Source organism: Myodes glareolus, chromosome 6, assembly GCF_982192425.1.
Source record: "Myodes glareolus chromosome 6, mMyoGla1.1, whole genome shotgun sequence".
Taxonomy (NCBI): Eukaryota; Metazoa; Chordata; class Mammalia; order Rodentia; family Cricetidae; genus Myodes; species Myodes glareolus.
The window spans coordinates 4,277,635-4,295,938 of NC_142031.1; the positions used below are offsets into that span (position 1 = coordinate 4,277,635).

General features: G+C 52.0%; 1 protein-coding gene across 7 annotated transcripts in view; it reads left to right on the forward strand.

Moving 5' to 3' along the window:
- The window catches only part of Kcnab2 (potassium voltage-gated channel subfamily A regulatory beta subunit 2), an 89,708-nt gene that overhangs the window by 16,940 nt on the left and 54,464 nt on the right, over positions 1 to 18,304 (forward strand). The window contains exon 1 of one of the 7 annotated variants that reach the window (XM_087906813.1): positions 11,330 to 11,488. The exons of 5 other annotated variants lie outside the window; for them this stretch is intronic. The gene's annotated coding sequence lies outside the window, so the exon portion shown is untranslated. Of the gene's footprint in view, positions 1 to 11,329; positions 11,489 to 12,148; positions 12,248 to 18,304 lie in introns of those variants that run through there. One more of the 7 variants, XM_087906815.1, reaches the window with a different exon arrangement.

Here is an 18,304-nt window from a genome sequence, read left to right on the forward strand (position 1 = left end):
AAGCTGGCTTGAAAGGGTGGAGGTAGAACTGGCAGAAATAGAAATGCTGATGGAAAGGAGAGATGGTGGGGGGTCAGGGTGGAGACGTTAGAGATAGGAGTGGAGGCGGTGGTGGTGGGAGAGGTAGAATGGCTGTGGTGGAGGTGGAGGTGGTCATGTCACGGTGGAGATATGGGCAGTGAAGGAAGTGGTGGTGGTAGAAGTGGTGGAGATGGTTCTGGAAATGAAAAGAGTGAAGGTAGGGGTCGTCTTATACATAGTTGTGGTGGTGGAGATGGTTGTGGTAACAGCCATAGTGGTATTTAATGTGGTAGTAGTGGCAGAAGTGATGGTAGAGGTGGTCACGGTGGAGGTAATGATGGAGATGGTGGTGGGATAGAAATTGTGGAGATAGTCATGCTAGAGATGGTAGAGGGAGAGACAGCGATGGATATGTGACTGTAGATGTGGAAATAGTGGAGGTGGTGATGGTAGTGGTAGAGGTGGTGATAGTTTAGGTGGTAGAAATGGAAGTAATAATTATAGATATTATGGTGGAGGTGGTAGAGACAGTAGAGATGGTCGTGGTACAGGCAGTAGAGATGGTCGTGGTACAGGCAGTAGAGATGATCGTGGTACAGGCAGTAGAGATGGTCGTGGTACAGGCAGTAGAAGTGGAAGTGATGATGGTAATGGAGACAACGGTGGTGGAAATGGTTGTGGGGTAAAGGTGGTAGTGATGGTGTTAATGGTGATACAGGTGGTGGCGATGGCTGTATAGTGAACATGGTGATACATAGGTGAGGAAGAAGGTCATGGTGGATGTGGAGAATGGTGGGAGTAGAAATGGTGAAGGTGGTCATGATAGAGATGGTGAAGAACAAGGTGGTAACACAGGTGGTGAAGGTAGTTATGGTGGAGGCGGAAACAGTGACGGTGTTGGAGACGGACATGGTAGAGATGATAGTGATGGCTGTCATAGTGATAGGAGCAGTGGGGAAGCCATGGTGGAGGTGGTGTTGATTGGTGGTCATGGTGAACGTGGAGACGGTTGTGGACGTGTGATGAGAGAGTTGGTAAGACTGTCATAGAAGAAGTGGTAGAGGTGGAAATAGTAGAGGTATCAGAGGTGGTCATAGAGGCAGGGATGGGAGAAGTGGTAGAGACGGTGTAAGGGCAAATCATTTTAGCCATTCCGCTGTGCACAGACTTTGATTTTTATTTGATCCATGAAAAAGAACTTCCACAAGCCGTGAGATTAGTTAATAAAGAGAGAGATTTATTCTACCAGGAAGCTTAATTGAAACAAAGGAACAGAGTAGGAGACACCAAGAGAGGGGCTTCACCGGGGAATTTACCACCAGGCGTTCTGTATACAGTGCCAGAACAACACGGAAACACGCATCCTAGTAAACATCATGGGCACAGGCCTTACACATCACCGGAACAATATGGGAATACGTATCACCAGTATAACACCGCAGGCACAGGCTTACACTCATCTGACTGCATGTCTCTCCCGGGCAGGAACAGCAGCAGCTAGAGGTGTTCTGAGGCAAGATTTTAAGCCTCACGAACAAGGGGGGTGGGGAGGCTCATTGCCCAGTCTTCGGCAGTCGTCCAAACACCTGGTTCAGTATTTGCGTCCTCTCCCAGACACTGGCCAGATGTCAAGGATGCCAGGCACATCAACAGGTCTCTATGTTAATTAAAACAAAAATACTCCCCGTTCTCAATCCTGAGAACTGGCCAGGTTCTCAAAACAGAAAAAGGGATTATCTACAGTTTCTGCCTTAGACTGTGCAGGGCCTTAACATAAGCCTCTTCATTTTCAAATTATCCTCCTCACAGATGGTCATGGAAGTAGTAGTAGAGGGATATGTATGTGGTGTGTGTGTCTGTCTGTCTGTCTGTGTCCTGTGTGTGTGTTCACACGTGTGGGGTTGCCACTAGAGTCCTAGCACCCATGCATGTTTCAGGAGCCAGCATCATCTTGGTGGGGGCCGGAGACCTAGTGGAGTGAGAAACTGAAAGCCTGGGCCCCGTGCGGCTGCCCTCCGCTGAGAACTCTGCAGAAGGGACAGAAGGCACTGCTAGCCACCCTCTCTCCAGGAGGAGCAGCTGAACGCGACTTCCCGCTGCTCTGCTTCCTCCATTCTGCAGGGCTTGGGCCGCATGCTGTCTTCTGTTATCTGTGAGCAAAGAGAGGCTTGTCCCTAACAAGGTGGCACACTGTGTGTGTTGGGCAGTGCAGCACACTGCGCGCATTGGGCCATGGTATGCAGGACACAGGCTAGGTTTCAGGCCCTGTCCTGAGTCTGAGTGCACTCAGCAGATGAGACACGCTCTGTGGTCATATTCTGGGTTTCCCTGTCTCAGGACGGACACTCAAGTGAGCAGTGTTCACAGGCGGAGGTGCAGGCCTGACAGAATCCGTGTGAGCCTGCATGACAGACAGAGCCCTTTAGACAGGTATCAGCTGATGAGGGACCCCAAGGAAGAACATCCAGAGAAAATCACACAACAGCCCTGTGGCCTAAGAGAGGCAAATACCATGACTAGGGCACTGTCACACTCGCTCCCAGATGTCCAGGGAGCGCTCAGGCTGGACTCTGCCTCCAGCATCGTGGGGATGCCTGATCTCCAAACACCTGGAACTGGCCCTACTCTCTTGTTTTCTCTCACACCCCACATTGCTCCATCAGCAAACTCTGAGGCCCCAGCACCCCAAGTTTACCATCATATGACCCTCTCCATCTCCACCTGACCCGAGTTTCCCATTCACACCTGGGTAGCCCGGTCTCTTGACAAATGACTCACTTCCTAGAAGGACTCAGGCTTCGCTGCAGCTAGGATACCCTGCTGGGGATGGCCCAGAACTCCAATTTTGAGGCTAGAGTTCCGGATCTGCTATTCACCCAGTAGCAGAGGCAGGCTAGCTCTGCCTCTTGAAACCTCGGTTTTCATAGTTGTCAGTGTCTAATGATGATAAAGAACTAATGGCAGAAATAACCATAAATTCCTTACCCAGGCCTCACCAGGATCATCCCAAGTCACCCATCCCTACAGAGATCTGGTCCAGGACTGCCATTTGGTAGGTACCTTTCTTCCCTTCCACTGTGGTACTCAGAGGACATCTCCTGCATGTCCCTGAACCCTGGCCACTCACAGTTCTCAGTGCAAGGTCTTGGTCCACCAGACCCAGCCTATCCTCCTCAGGACTAGGCTACCTAAGCACTCAGAATAGTGAGGTCATCCAACTCCAGGGACTGAAACAGGAGGCCCCCTCCTTGGCCAGCCCTGTCTGGGTACGTGGCTCATCTCTGCTAATCACGAGGTGACACAATCAGGGTTTAAAAATACTACATGCTTTTAACTTGGTGCAAGAGAGAGAACGGGAACGCACAGTCTGTGTGAGCAACTCAAATCAAAAATAAATGAGGCAAAAAGAGTCTCCAAAAATAGTGCAGCATCAAAGGCGGCAGCAGCCTGCGTCGCACGGCCAGCTGTCCTCAGCGCTGAACCTCTGCCGATGAACAGTGCCGCAGAGGGAGGCTGGGAAGCTGGCTCTATGGTGTTCGCTCCGGAAGAGATTAACGGGGACCGCAATCCAGTAGAATTGATAGGAGAAGGAAGACAGCTCCGAGGTGGGGGCACCCCACCATGCTGTCCTTATCCTATGACCCAGCCAGGCAGTGAGGGCAGAGACTTTAGCAGACAGCAGTGAGAAGGGTTATCTGTCCAGGACCCTTCCTCTTTGACCTTCTGGGAGTCCCTCTCCAGACTCAAGAGTGTCCCCCATAGAAAAAAGAACTGGGCAGCCCCCCCCAATATGTGCAGCCCCCAGCTACACAGTGACCAGAGCGACATGCACAGTGTATATGATGAGGGTCTACCCATCTGCCTTTTTTTATCCTAGTGGGTGTTACCTGACATGGGGAGGGGGGAATTGTGTTTTTAAGACAGAGTTTCACTGTGTAGCCCTGGCTTTCCTGGAACTCACTATGTAGACCAGGCTGGCCCCAAATTTACAGAGATCTGTCTGTCTCTGTCTCCTGAGTGCTGAGATTAAAACTGTACCAGATTGGTACATAAAGACATACAGACATTGCCATCAGCAGCCAGCAGATTCCAGTTTGATCCAGCCCACCACTTGTTATGGTAATAGGCACATAACCACACCTTTTCCTTTACAGACGGTCTGTGGTTGCATTCGTGACCCCAGAAACTGACAAGCAGCAAATCCTTAAATGGTTGGAGCTTTGCCCTGCACTGCAGGGTTTTCCACTCTTCTTGCCAATCTAATTCATTGGGAGAGGGGGAGATACATGAACACACATATGATTGCGCACATAGAGGCCAAAAGTCAATATTAAGTGTCTTCCTTAATTTCAAATTTCAAACTCAATAGAGTTTCTTGCTGAACATGGAACCATGCCCAACTTTTTATGCGTATGTTGGGGATCCAAATTTAAGTTTTCGTGTCTCCGTGGTAAGCAATTTACTGAGCCACCCTCTCCATCCTTAGAAATGCTTTGCCCCTATGCCCAGCACCCTAGGGAAGGTCCCATGTGCTCACAAGACCTAAGGTTGTGTTTGTTGCTGTCGAGTGTGGTGTTTATCATGCCAGTGTTGGTTCTGGGCTTTGGAGGCATCTGCAGGAATTAGGTGTCTCTGATTCGGAGAGCACCTTTGTACAGGACAGTCACATGATCAGCCTCACATCCCAGCAGCTCCAGCACTCGTCTGTCTCCTATGAACAACTTCAACTTTGCTAGAACACAGAGGACCTCCCATCGATGCCCAGGACCCCAGCAGAGTCCCCTAGATCCTCCTGCCCACCTCCCTGCTCTGTCCTCTAACACTGAGTGAAGAGTAGGTTGCATGGCAGAGAGGGCTGGAAGGGACCTCACTTCTGGGGACCCTTTCCCTGCAGTGTGCTGATGTCCTCCTGCCAACGTACAGATTCCGTGGGTTGTGATAGAACCAGGCCAAACCTTGGGCAATGGCAATATCCCCATTGTCCTCTCGGGCAGCAGGGCCGTGAAGAAGGATCCTTTCAAGAGACCATAGCAGAGGCTAGCCCAGAATCATACAGACCATCTTTGGTTTGCCTTCACTCCAGAGTGAGGTCTTAGATGGGGGACAGGCTATATGCCACTACTGCCACAGGTTCCCCTTCAGTGCCAGATATTAAAGTGGATTAGTAAATTGAATCCCCAGGAGAAGAGGCTGTGATCTCCTAAGAAGACACAGTGGAGCTCCCAGAAGGGCTGGGAAATTGACAGATGCTGAAGATTCAGCCGAGTGCACAGGAGGAACAGAACCCAGTGACCAAGAGTGCATGGAGACAGGGCAGAGATGCACCTGTGAGTCATCTGTCCTTAGTGACCACAGACAGGTCCAGGTGCTAGAGCCCAGAATCCAGTACAGGTAGATGGGGCTAGAGGCCTGAAATCATGGGGGATAGGAGTGTACGAGGTAGATCAGGAGTCACGGTGTCTGCAGGGAAGGCACAGCCCTTCGTGTGTGTGTGTGTGTGTGTGTGTGTGTGTGTGTGTGTGTGGTGAATATATGTATGAGGCTATGTATGCATTACAGGCATGTTACCTGGGTGCCAGGGATCCAAACTCGGGTCCTTGTGCCTACACAGAAGGCACCTATTGACTGGGTCATTTCTACAGTCCCCGCCTTTCTAGAAAGCTGTGTTCTAACCTCTGGACCAAGAAGCTGCAGACCATTTTCTGTAACCAACAGATCGTAAAACACCTTAGGCTTGCCAGCAGGATAGTCTCCATGGCTGCAGATGGTCACTAACTTGCAGTGGTTGGCGTGTGAATTTGCAACTCCACAGCGCATTCTGTAAGCAGAGTATGAGGTGCCCCAGACGGGTTGACGAAGGGGTTCTTGAGATCCTGTTCACCATTTAGTCCAGGATCACCAAATCGCTGTCACCATGTGAAAGCCATAGACAACAGAAACAGGCGCACTGTCTTTGCCCCCTGCCAAGCCATATGTTGAAGCCCTACCTCCAGTGTTAAGGAGCAAGGCTTTGGGGGAGATCAGAATGAACAGGGCCCTGAGGAGTTGAGTCCATGTCTTTCCAAGAATAAGAGGCCGCAGCAACTCGCTCTGCATCATGATGACCCAATGCAAAGGAGGTCAGGCCAAGAAGAGCTCTCGCCGGAGGCCTGAGTCTGCTAGCACCTTGATCTTGGCCTTGTAGCCTCCAGACCTGTGAGAAGAAAATGTCCATTGTGTAAGCCACTTCATCCCTGGTATTTCGTCTTAACAGACCAAGCTGAGACAAGCGAGTGTGGCTGTTACCAAAATTTCACTTACAGACACACATTTGAATTTTATATAATTCTATGAGTCATAAAGATGCCCTCTCTAGATTTTCTACCAGCCATGCAGAAATATCAAAGTCAGGTGCCTGTTTCATCCTGGCCCTCGTTTGCCAGCCCCACCCAGGAGCAAAGACACAGGCCATCTCCATTCATCTGCCCTGAGCTCTTGGGTGATTGTCACTTTAGAAAGGGGTGCCCTGAGTGTTGTTCCAAAACACAGACAAATGTTGGTGGAGCAAGTGCCCAGGCTCAGCAGCTGGATTTCTGCTCTGCGTTCACTAGCAGGTAGCTTGGGCGTTGGGCACCATCATCTGGCCTGCCTTTGAGATTTGTGAAGGCTGCAGTGTATCAGCCCCCACAACGTTTGTTACATAGCATCAGGCCAAATGGATTAGCCTATGGCAGACACTTGTGCGGGAGGATCAGAAGCCCACGGCTTACTCTCAAGAACAGGCTAGGGAAAGCCATGCCAGATGTCCTCAGATGCAGGAAAGAATACCACACAGCAGGGACCCAATTCGTCCTTTGTCTCCAGAGACCCGAGTGGGCCTGACAGGTCTAGGCTTAGAGAAAACCCTTTGGCATGGACACACGAAAGGACCTTTGTCATCATTTCTGTGGTTCAGTAATCTGCTTAGGGTTCTGGGGGACAGGAGATGTTGGTAGCCATCAGTGCAGAGACCGTGCACCCCCAGAGCTCTGTGCTGGACCCCAGCACCACAGTTGGAGAGTCATGTCACAGAAGCCCGGTTCTTCAGGACATCTCCAATGTGCACCCTCACTGCACTGTCCCAGAGGAATCTAAGTTACATCGAATTGGGACCACTTGCTATTTCTCCTCACAGAGTGGGGTGGCTAGTCTTGGTTCTCAACTTGGCAAACCTGGGAAGACAAAACCTCATCTAAGAAACTGCCTCCATCATATTGGCCTGTGGTTATGTATATGGGATGTTTTCTTGATTGCTAATTGATGTAGGAGTGGCCCCCTACTGTAGGTGGTGCCATCCCTGGGCAGGTGGGTCTGGGTTGGATAAGGAAGGTCTGAGCAAGCCAGAGGGAGCATGCCAACAAGCAGCGTTCCCCCATGGTTTCTCTGCTCGAATTCCTCCTTTGATTCTTCTCAGTGACCGGCTGTGACTTGGGAGTTGGAACGATGAAATAAACAACCCTTTTTAGCCTCAGTTGCTTTTGGTCATGGTGTTTATCACCGAAACCAAACTAGAACACAGGGGAACCACTGGGATGGTGTCACTTAGCAAAAGAGTTTTGATTGATTCCCAGGTCAGCAGGGCACTCGTGACTTAGGGAGACAGTCTCTATCATATGGACCCTCAGCCTGTGAACGTCACCACCCATGCTTGACCCAGCTGGGATACCCCAACATCTCCTGCTGGGATACCCCAACATCAGCTCCGCTGCTAGAAGTTACAGCAAGACCTAGTGTGCAGCCATACCAGGAACGTCCCCTACCATCAGGAACAGATCTTTCCAGAAGCCACACATCAGGACTCCGCTGCAGGCTGTATCCCAGGTCTTCCCACTTGGGAGGTAATTTGGGAAGTAAGGTCCTAGGCTAGTCCTGTCGGCAGACATACCTGCCAAGTTGTGCGATTATATAAATGTTCATTGAGTAGGTGAAGTGTGATTTCAATTTTGTCATTGCAAAAGTCACGCCATAAAGCTTGTCACCATAAAGGGCAGCTCAGTGGTGCTCAGTACCTTCATACTGTAGCAAAGCCCAAACTCCACCACCAGACGGCACCCTCCCATCTGCCCTTACAACCCCAATCCTCTCTCTGTGTTCTCTTTGTGAACTCATGGTATCATTTCATGGCTTGTTGGCAGAGGCCGCTTGTTCATTCCTGGGTGTCCAGACCATGAAATAATCACTGAGAAACTATATTATTTGCAATATTGTTTGGCCAATAGCTTAAGCATATTTCTGGCTAACTCTATATCTTAAATTAACCCATTACTATTAATCTGTGTATTGCCACGTGGCTGTGGCTTATTGGGTAAAATTCTGTCCAGCGTCTGTCTCCAGTGGGGCTACAAGGCTTATCATTGACTCCACCTACTGTCTCCTCCTCTATCTGCTTGGAACTCCCACCTTGCCCTATTCTGCTAAGCCACTGGCCGAAACAGCTTTATTCATTAGCCAATAAAACCAACACATAGATAGAAGGACTTCCCACACCAATGGCTGGCTTGGGGTTCTCAAGGTAGCATGTGTAGATTTTCTTTCCTTCTTAAGGGAAGAGTGTGCTGTTGTCCAGGTAGACCCTATTTGGTGTGTCCTGTAATCAATCATCTTACATGTACAGACACTTCTTTAAGGCCCCGGATTCAGTGCTGGGGAAGATACCTTCTCCTGGCTGAATACAATGCCCTGACAGGAGCAGCTTAGGGGAAAGGGGCCTCTTTCGGCTCAGTCTAGGGGCTTCCAGTCTGCTGCAGGAAGACAGCACAACAGGGCGTGAGGCCAGATGACAAGTGCAGGAAGCTGGCAGGTCGCATCGCGTCCTCACTCAGAACACAGAGAGTAAACGGGAAGTGGAGCTGAGCTGTAAATCCTCATAGCCTAACCCTGGTGGCTCTCCCTGTAGGAAGGTGCCAACTCTGGAAGGCTCCACAGCCTTTCCTAGCAGGGGCAGTTGTGTTCTTTTGTTTCCCAGGGACCCCCAGGCTGTTTTCTACAGAAGCTGAACACCCTCTCAGCAACAGTCAGGGGTTCCTGTGTCCTCAAGTCTCTGTGGCCTGTTCTCTCTGGTTTCTGGCAGCAACCACCCTGGTGGACAGGAGGCAGTAGCTCCTCATGGTTTGATTTGCATTTCCCGATGTATGGGTGTTGCTCAGCATCTTATCCATGTGGCCATCTGTGCATCTTCAGAGCAGAGTCTCTTCAAGGCCTTTGCCTATTTTCTAGCCAAGTTATTCAGCTCTTTGCATAGTCTGTGCGTAGTCTGGGCATTGATCCCTTATCGGCTGTGTCATAGCAGGCATTTCCTCCCTCTGTGGGGTCTCTTTATTGTTGATAGCATTTTAAGTTGGGTACTTCTGACTTTGCCTCCAGCCCCCTGCCTTCCTGGTCCAAAGTTACTTTTTTTTTTGTTTGAAGCGGCATCTCATATAGCCCAGGCTAGCCTCAAACTCAGTATATACCTCAAACTGGCCTTGAACTCCTGATCATCCTGCCTCTGACTCCCGAATGCTGGGATTGCAGAGGTGTGTGCCACCACGCCCAGTTTATGCAGTACTGGGGATCAAACCCAGGACTTTCTGAACTCTAGGTCAGGACACTACCAACTGAGCTATGTCCGCAGCTCCAGAGCAGCTCAGTTACACTGCGTACAGCTAAGGAACTGAGATCAACGTGTTTATTAAGACAGAGTCTCACTGCGTAACCATGGATGGCCTGTAACTCACTCTGTAGACCAGGATGGTGGTGAACTCCCAGAGATCCACGTGCCTCTTCCTCCCGAGAACTGGGATTAAAGGTGTGCGCCACCATGCCTGGCCAAGACTTACTTTTAAGGGCCAGGAATGGAGTTGAGTCCCGAGACTGTTTTGGTGTGTCTGCATAGCTGAACAGCTGGGGAGACCTGGGTATCTGTGACACTCAACTTCACCCGTTGCTCCTGAGAGCTGGTCTTAGCACCGTGAATTCTTTCAGCCCTGGGTAAAGCCCGTCTTTGTAGATGTCCTCCATACTGGGGACAAGAGGGCAGCTGCCTGTGTACGCACCACAGAGTAAGGGTCACCCATCCTGTCAGAGACCCAGGTGGGGGCAGGAAAAGGTGCCGTGTGGAAGTCAGCCTGACGGGCCCAGACCCACTTCTCCTGGATTTGCTGAGTGCCCTTGAATGCTAGCTAATGCCTGTGGGCCTTAATAGTCCCTAAAGCACTAGACGGGGCTCAGTGGGATGAGCCTTTCTTCCTCTCTCCCTCCCCTTCCTTCCTCTCCCTCACGGTGTCTCCTAGTTTTTCTTCTTCCTTCTACCCCTTGCTCATCTCCCAACATCTTGGTTTTCTCATAGAACACTCGGATGTTTTTCTTTTCCCTCATGGATCTCTCCGTTTATCTCTTCGGGGCCTCAGGAGCATCCTTCTTCCAGTGCATGAGCTGGAGACTGCAGAGCCCGGCACTCATGGGGAAAACAAGGACCACCTCCCTTCTGGGAATCATATATGAGGAGTGGGCTAGGCCTGAGGTTGGTGATTTAGTCCTGTGCGAGGGACCAGCATAGTCAGAGGTGGCATGTTCCCAGCCATTTATTTCTTCCTTTCTTTCTCTCTTTCTCTTTCTCTCTCTCTCTCTTCCTCCCTCCCTCCCTCCCTCCCTCCCTTCCTTCTTTCCTTCCTTCCTTCCTTGGAATCTCTCCTGGTTGCAGGGAGCCTGGTGGAGCTGCATGGGTTCCACCACTTAGCAGCTGTCCCAAAAGGTTTGTCAGGAACTGCAGGACAGCAGGAAACCTTCCCACAGCTAGAGGCTCCCCCTGTAACCCATCTTTCCCAGGATCCCCTTGTCTGCACTGTCAGGTCACCAGGTTCTTTGTAGGACAGGCAGAAATCATAGAACACAGCTCAAACTCAGCCAGGCCTGGGTTCGATCCCAGCCACGTGCCTGGGCCTCCAGGACCCTCAGGGCATCATCTGTAGAAGGAGAGGTGGTTAACAGAGCCTTTCCAGGAAGTGAGGAACACCAGCTGAGCAGGGCTTCCTACTACACTGGCCCCAGTAAGAGGCTGTCTTTAACATCACCAGGACTCTCTAGGAGCCGGCCCCTCCCCACCTTGTGAAAGAGGCTCCCAGGTGATGAGTATCTGGCTTCCCTTCTGGGGGGCCCTGTGGACAGGAAGCAGAAACACAAAGGATGTCTCTTCCCCCCATTTCTGTCCCTGAGGCAGCCACACTGTCCACACACGGGGGTGGCTGGGCCTTTCCACCAGAGGCCACGCCCTGACGTCCCTTGGGGGCCCTGGCTTGTTAGTCTCTGACTACAGTGGCCCGGCTGCACATGGGGCCCTAGAGCTTGCCGCACCAACTTCCCGTTGGGCCTGTGGTCCCTGGTGGCACGCTGCTCAGCAGACAGTGACTCAGCCTTCCACCCCACACACGCGCGGAACATGGTCTCCTCTACAGGTCCCGGTCCACAGCAGGTACCCAGGGTGCTTTGGGGGTGTGCTTTCCAGACAGGCTTTCTGGTACATGACGGTGGTGGCTCCCTGAGCAGATCCTGGAGCTGCTGAATATCTAGGTTTGACACTGGCACAGATACCTCCCCAGGCTCTTTGTGGCCCTGTATGGCTTCCTGTCCAATCTTACAGGAGCCACAGCCACTGAACACACACGAGGCCCAACCGCACACAGCTCAGACAGTTGGCCGGGCACAGCGGCGCAACCAATGGAGAGATCTGGCTGACAGAGCTCCCCAGGGGCCTCTGCTTTCATCCCTGGGGTGGCAGGGCCCCCCCCCCCCGCTAGGAGATCAAGGGCTCTGCAGGGTGCCTCTGTTCCTTCATGGACGTGGGTGTGAGTGCCAGCTGCTGAGCAGCCCCCAGTGACTCCTGGGAAACCCTGCCCATCTGCTCTCTCCTGGTCTTCTACCTTTGACAAGGAGTGTAAGGAGTCCCTGTCTCAAACTTTTTCCCACAGTGCAGCCCTGTGCAAGGCAGATGTCACCATGGCAGAGGCAAAGCCGGTGTTGACAGGCAGCCCCTTGGGGCCCCAAGGTTTCCTCCCTCTCCTACCAGACTCTCTCATCCTGTACTTCCCCTCCCCCACTCCCAGCAGGGTGTGGCCGCAGTGGGGGGTGGGTGAGGAAGAAGTGGTGAGCTTCCCGGTATTTGCAAGAGATCCTGGTGCCTTGCATCCGTCCATCGAAGGGAGGAAGGAAGAGAGGGGAAGACTTTTGCCTGGTATGCGCATACGGATAGGGACAGGCATATGTTGCCTGCTCAGCCAAGAGCACAGGGCCAGGATCATGAGGCTCTTTCTGAGCCCTCAGTACCACTGGGTCCTCCTCCCCTGAGCCCTACACAGCACCTACAGTAGTTGCTAAAAGATGTGAGGGAACAGGAGTGGGGGGTGAGGGGAGCTCTGCTCAGGGAGCCAGCCTACTCTCTCCAACCCTGCCTCTTAATCCACAAACTCATCTCTATAGAGGATTTGTCCTGAGTCTGAAAAAGATGCTGGGGTGATGGGGTGGGGACGGAAGATTCACCCAGGTTCACCAGACATCCATGTCATAGAGGCTGCAGCCACAGGCCCATGCCCCCCAGGCTGAGAATGCTGAGCCCCTTTTCTAGGAGTGGGAGGGAGGTATGCCTAGATCTCCCCAGCTGCTCACCCAGCAAACATATGTTGTCCCAGTGCACAGGGGAGGCTCAGTCTGTAGATGCAAGTTACATGGGGGTGAGCTGTCAGGTGACGCGCGTTACATGGGCGTAGTGGTGGGGTCGTGTGGAACACGGTGGGGTCGTGTGGAACATGGTGGGGTCATGTTGGCTGTAGTCTTTGTTTTTTATTGTAACAATTGCTTAATTGTGAATTGTCTTTGTGGGGCTGGTTTGTTTCTGTGTGGGGAGAATGGGCATTTGAGCGTGGCGTGGAGGAGGGTTAGCTGAAGGTTTCAGACCGTGCTCTTTCTAAAGGATGCTGGGAAGCCTCCGTGAGAGGTGTAGCTAACACTTCATTCAGTGATCTCCACCTCGTCTCTGTGGTCAGTAACGGATGCTTCTGCTGCGGTCTGAAGCACGTGACATCCATGCTGCCTTGTGTCAGATTGTCAGGTTTCTGTGCCATCCTCCCCTGCCCTTTGCTCCCCATCCTCCAAGGCCTCCGAGGTGCTGAGGCTTCTTTGCGAAGGCAGATGGCTCAGTGGGGAAAGGACTTGCCACACAAGCCTGAGGACCCGAGTTCAGATCCCATGTCAGGAGTTGAGCGTGTCTGTGTGTTCTTGTAACCCCAGCACCGGGAGGTGGAAACAGGATTCCTGGTGCCTGCTGGCGAGCCAGTTTAGCTAGACCAGTGAGCTCCAGGCTCAGGGAGAGACCCTGCCTCAAAACCTAAGATTGAGAAAGTTTGAGGGAGACATCAGTTGATATCACCCTCTGACTACCACACACGAGGTCCTGGCCAAGACCATGCATCAGGCTGTGTGTGTGTGTGTTCTCCTCACAGCTACGCTGCATCTCAACATGGTCCAGGTGGTGCTGGTGGGGAGCTGGGCTGTTCACTCCAGACCCCAGCCTGGGCCCTGCAGGCACCCTTACAGCTTCCAGGCCCTTCTGTCTGTTTCCCGTGGACATCCCAGCTTTGGGGAGAGAGCTTCCTCTGGCGCACAGGAGAGGAGTGGGCTCCCTTCAGGGCCCCCTACTTCTCAGCAGGGAGGAAGGGTGTGTCACCCAGGCATGGTGTGCGGTTTCCAGCAGTTACACCTCTTCCTGTCTCTTCAAGAGGCGCCTCGTCAGCACCCAGAAACCAGCACCCAGCCTCAAGGGAGGCCCCTCCAGGCTCGGCTGGGCAACTGTCCCGATGGTGCTCTGCTGAGATTCCCAACACTGGAGTCACGATAGGCGGCATCTGTGAGCTCGGGGCACAGAGGCTGAGGCGCCACTCCCAGCGAGGCTTTCTGAAAGGCGCAGGCTGACACACACCGAGCTGGCGCCAACCTCCTCCTCTCTGCCCCTTCCGGTCACGTGCATTGAGTGCCACCATGCATGTTTGGCTGTTCGGTCCCTAGGTTTCACGTGAGGCTCTGCTTTAATGGTGTGGGCACTGCACTGGCCTCCGGGGGGCACAAGGACAGATGTCACAGTGGAGGGAGATATTGCAGGGACAGCTTTCAGGGCAGTCTCCCGTGTTCCTTCCTGCTACCCATACTTTCCAATTGCTTCTTCCCCAGGTGGCCCAAGCACCAAGGGGTCTTTGTCATGTGACTACAGATAACATAGAATGCCAATATTCCAAAGGGCTCGGGGGCAGCCTTGGAATTCTCAGAAGAAATTCAGAATCTGGATGAAGCCACAGGGGACCCAAGTCCCATGCACTCCATCCAGTGAGCAGCATGGTCCTCTCTGAGCATGACCAGCTGTGATTACAAAGACTGATATAAAGGTGGCATACACCTTTAATCCCAGCACTTGGGAGGCAGATGCAGGTGGATCTCTGTGTGTCTACAGTGTTTGTTCTAGGACATCTAGGGCTACATAGACAAACCCTGTATCAAAAAAAAAATCTTTCTGAGAGAGAGAGAGAGAGAGAGAGAGAGAGAGAGAGAGAGAGAGAGCCATCAGACCAAAAGGATTGTCAGCTAGGGAAGCGAGGCAGTGTGGCCAGGCTGAGGGCGGAAAGGAACGGCTTTCCAGGGCTCAAACCCTTGCTGGGGGTACATGTGACCTGAGCAGGTTCAGTGGCCATGCAAGGCAACCATATCCAGGAAGGAGCTGCGGCTGGCAGCTCTCCAAGAAACACACCAGGTCATGGGCCAGAGCTCTCCCTGCACTAAGCACAGGCTGGTCTCAGGTCCTATGAGACTCACAACACACAAACCTCCCCAGGTAGCATGGTCCCATTTATCCTCTCGTTCCACTGACAGTGGGAGGTTAGGTGTCCTACCCAAAGCCACATGCTCCTGCTGTGCAGGGGTCCTGGTGGCAGACCAGGAAGTGCGTGTCAAATGACCCACTGGAGGCCCAGTGCCCTGACATATGGAGCAAGGTGTCTCAGGGCGCGTGTATGCCAGGCAGTACCCCATGGTAACAGCAAGGGTTCAAAGACAAGTCTCCTTCGACCGTGGCTAGAATTAGGACGTTGTCACTCTAGAATTAGGACATTGTCACTCTGCTCCCTCCTTAGCCAAAGCAAGTCAGCCCGTGCTAGAGGGAAGGATAAGGAATACCTGCCACTGACAGCCAAGTCACGCAAAGGAGCCAGGCTCTGAGAGATAGAAAGGGTTTGAATCGATGACTCAACCTTTCTCTTCCTCCTGGGCCTCCTCAAGTGCCAGCCCAGCCAGCCAGGACATCTGGGTAACCAGGAAAGTGTCTGTTATACCTTTGTCCCTCTGACCTCAACTCTGCCCAGATATGGCCTCTCCTGTGGCTTCCTGCCTTAAGCTGGCCATTCGCTCCCCTTTATTTCTGTCTAGACAAGTAGCCCTGGCCAACTCAGCGGTCATAGATCCTGTCTTTAATCTCCTGAGACTAAGGGGTCAGAACAGGACCCCTCAACAGCTCTTTGCCGTCTACATTAACCCCCAGAATAATGTGATCATTTATCATAAGTTTAAGTAGGGATTTTGAGGTCATGTAGCCCAGGCCCTATTCTGTATACAAGCAAATTGAGACACGGAGTCCCGCCCCTTGGTCAGCTGTGACCCAGGGACTTTTACACCCTCCATCGCACCATACACACTCTGCAGATCCAACTTGCCCAAAAAACTGCCAAACCCAAGTCCTTCAGCCAATCCCAAGCTTGCTCCAGGATCCAGAGTGATGAACCACAGGCCTTCAGTCAGACCACTGAGGCTTGCTGGCATCAAGGCCCCAGCATCCATTTTCACATTTTCCTTCATTTGAACACAGAATACAGATGGCAACATATCTGGCCTTTCTAGAAAACAGTGGTTGGAAAATGTCCCTCCTGAGAAGTTGCAGAGGCTCCAGATCCTCAGTCACTCTCCCGCGGTTCCTGATTGGTGATGAAGGGGAGAAAGAGCCGCGGTGAATGCTGCCTACAGCCAGCTTTACCCACAGTGGGCAGAGCGACTGCTTCCTGCTGGGATGTGTGAGAAAGAGGAAGTCTGCTACGAAGGTTTGGCAGTTCAGCAACGTCAGACAAATCACATAACTCAGGGGTGGTCAGCAAGGCAAGCAACTGGGACACTGGACAAAAGAGAAAAAGAGAAACTTCCCAGGATCGGGTCAAAGGTGTAGCTCAGAAGTAGAGTGTTTACAAAGTATGCACACGGCCTGAGATTCCACCCCAGCAACACGCATGTGCACACACACACACACAGAGAGAGAGAGAGAGAGAGAGAGAGAGAGAGAGAGAGAGAGAGAATATCATAAAATAGAATCCCACCACTGGGAGACAGAGACAGGAAGGAGGCTCTAGGGACTTACTGACTAGCCAGTCTGGGCAATTAGTGAGCTCCAATTTCAGAGAGAGGATTATGTGAAAAACTAAGCTGAGGCCTGTGAAGACAGATTAGTGGGCAGAGTAACTACTATGTACCCACAAGGATCTGAGTTTAATTCCTCAGCACCTACGTAAACAGCCAGGCATGACTGTCAGTGCCTGCAACCGCAACACCAGAGTGGGGAGAGGTAGACCCCAAGAGCTTGATGACCAGACTATAGGTAGACAGCAAGCTCCCAGCTTATTGAGAAATCGTGTCTCAAGGTTAAGTGGCAGAACAAAACATCAGATGTCCTGATTCAGCCTCCGCAGGAATACACACCACACACACAGCTCACTCACACAGCACCCACACACATAGCACACACACAGACACAGTGGGGAATGACAGAACAAGACATCAATGTCCTGCTTCAGCCTCCACAGGAACACATGCCACACACAGTACATACACAGCACACGCATGCATACACACGCGCGTCACACACAGCACACACACACTTACACTGAAAATTGTGATGAGGTGTTTCTAGGTTCGAAGAAACCAGAAAGAAACAGCTGATGCCATATGAGGTTCCTGATTGGATCCTGGATTTTTGAAAATCTGAACAAGAACTTAGGGAACCACAGACATTTGGACAGAGGCTGCCTGTCGGGTTCTGATTTGTCATTCTCTTTGACTCCTCTTGATTCTGTGACTGTGGAACATGGTTACAGGGGATGCATGCTGAAGCCCCTGTGGGTGACACTCGGGCCGGAGCTTCAGATGACCTTGACAGTCCTGCGTGTCACACGCACAGGAGGGGAGCAGAAGGAGGGCGTGCGTGTCAGTGTGGCCGTGTGAACCTTTGCTGAGTAGGATGGAGACTTGGCTGTTTGTTGCTGTTTTTTAAAACTTTTCTGAAGTTTGAACATTATCAAAACAATGGAGCGAAGAAAGGTGGCAAGTGGCCTGAACGGTGCCTCCAGCCCTTTCCCGGCCGTCTGCCACCAACCCCACCTTCCTGCACACAGTGTTTGTAAAGCTAGGGCTTGGTTGTCTGTTTACCTCCTGGCCGCATGGTATCTGCACCCCTGCTTCTGTAAGGACATTTGGTCAAGCCCTGGTAAAGCCCCTCGCTTCAGATTCCTCAAATGTTAGTCACAAAGTTACTCGAGGGCACACACAGATAGGGGTGCAGCTAGAAGTTCATACACCCAGACAGGAACCAGACTTTGACCTTCAGCCTGGATCACAAACCCAGATCCCTTCCCAACCCTGCATGTTGTCCGTGAGCTTCCACAGCCTGTCCTCCAAACTGTGGGGGAGGTCAGGGGCATGAGGTACCTGTCCCAGCTCTGCCTGTCCTACAGATTGCATGGGGAAGGAGTCAGGGATTTAGGGGCGCCCAATCTGGCTCCAACTTATCCTCCAAACTGCAGAGGGCATCAGGAGCCTGGAGGTATCCAACCCAGATTTGCCTGGAAAGGTTTGTGAGGTGCTTGGGGACCACTCAGTTCTGCCTACTTTCTTCCACGGTGTGGTACCTGCCGGCATACTGCACTAGCCTACGATTCCCAGCATCCCCTAGGATGTTGGCTCCATCAGGATTGGCCACTCAGCAGGTGCAGTTGTTCCTGATTGGACAGCGACAGCTGCAGAGCCGAGAAGCGGGCTCTGCCTGCAAGACTTGCATCCTGAATGTACAGAGGCGGCTGTGAGAAATTTCATCAAACCCACTCCTTCCCAGAAACGTGGCACAGGTTCTGGGATGGGTTTTTGTTGTTGTTGTTGTTATTGTTGTTTGGTTGGTTTGGTTTGGTTTGGTTTTTCGAGACAGGGTTTCTCTTTA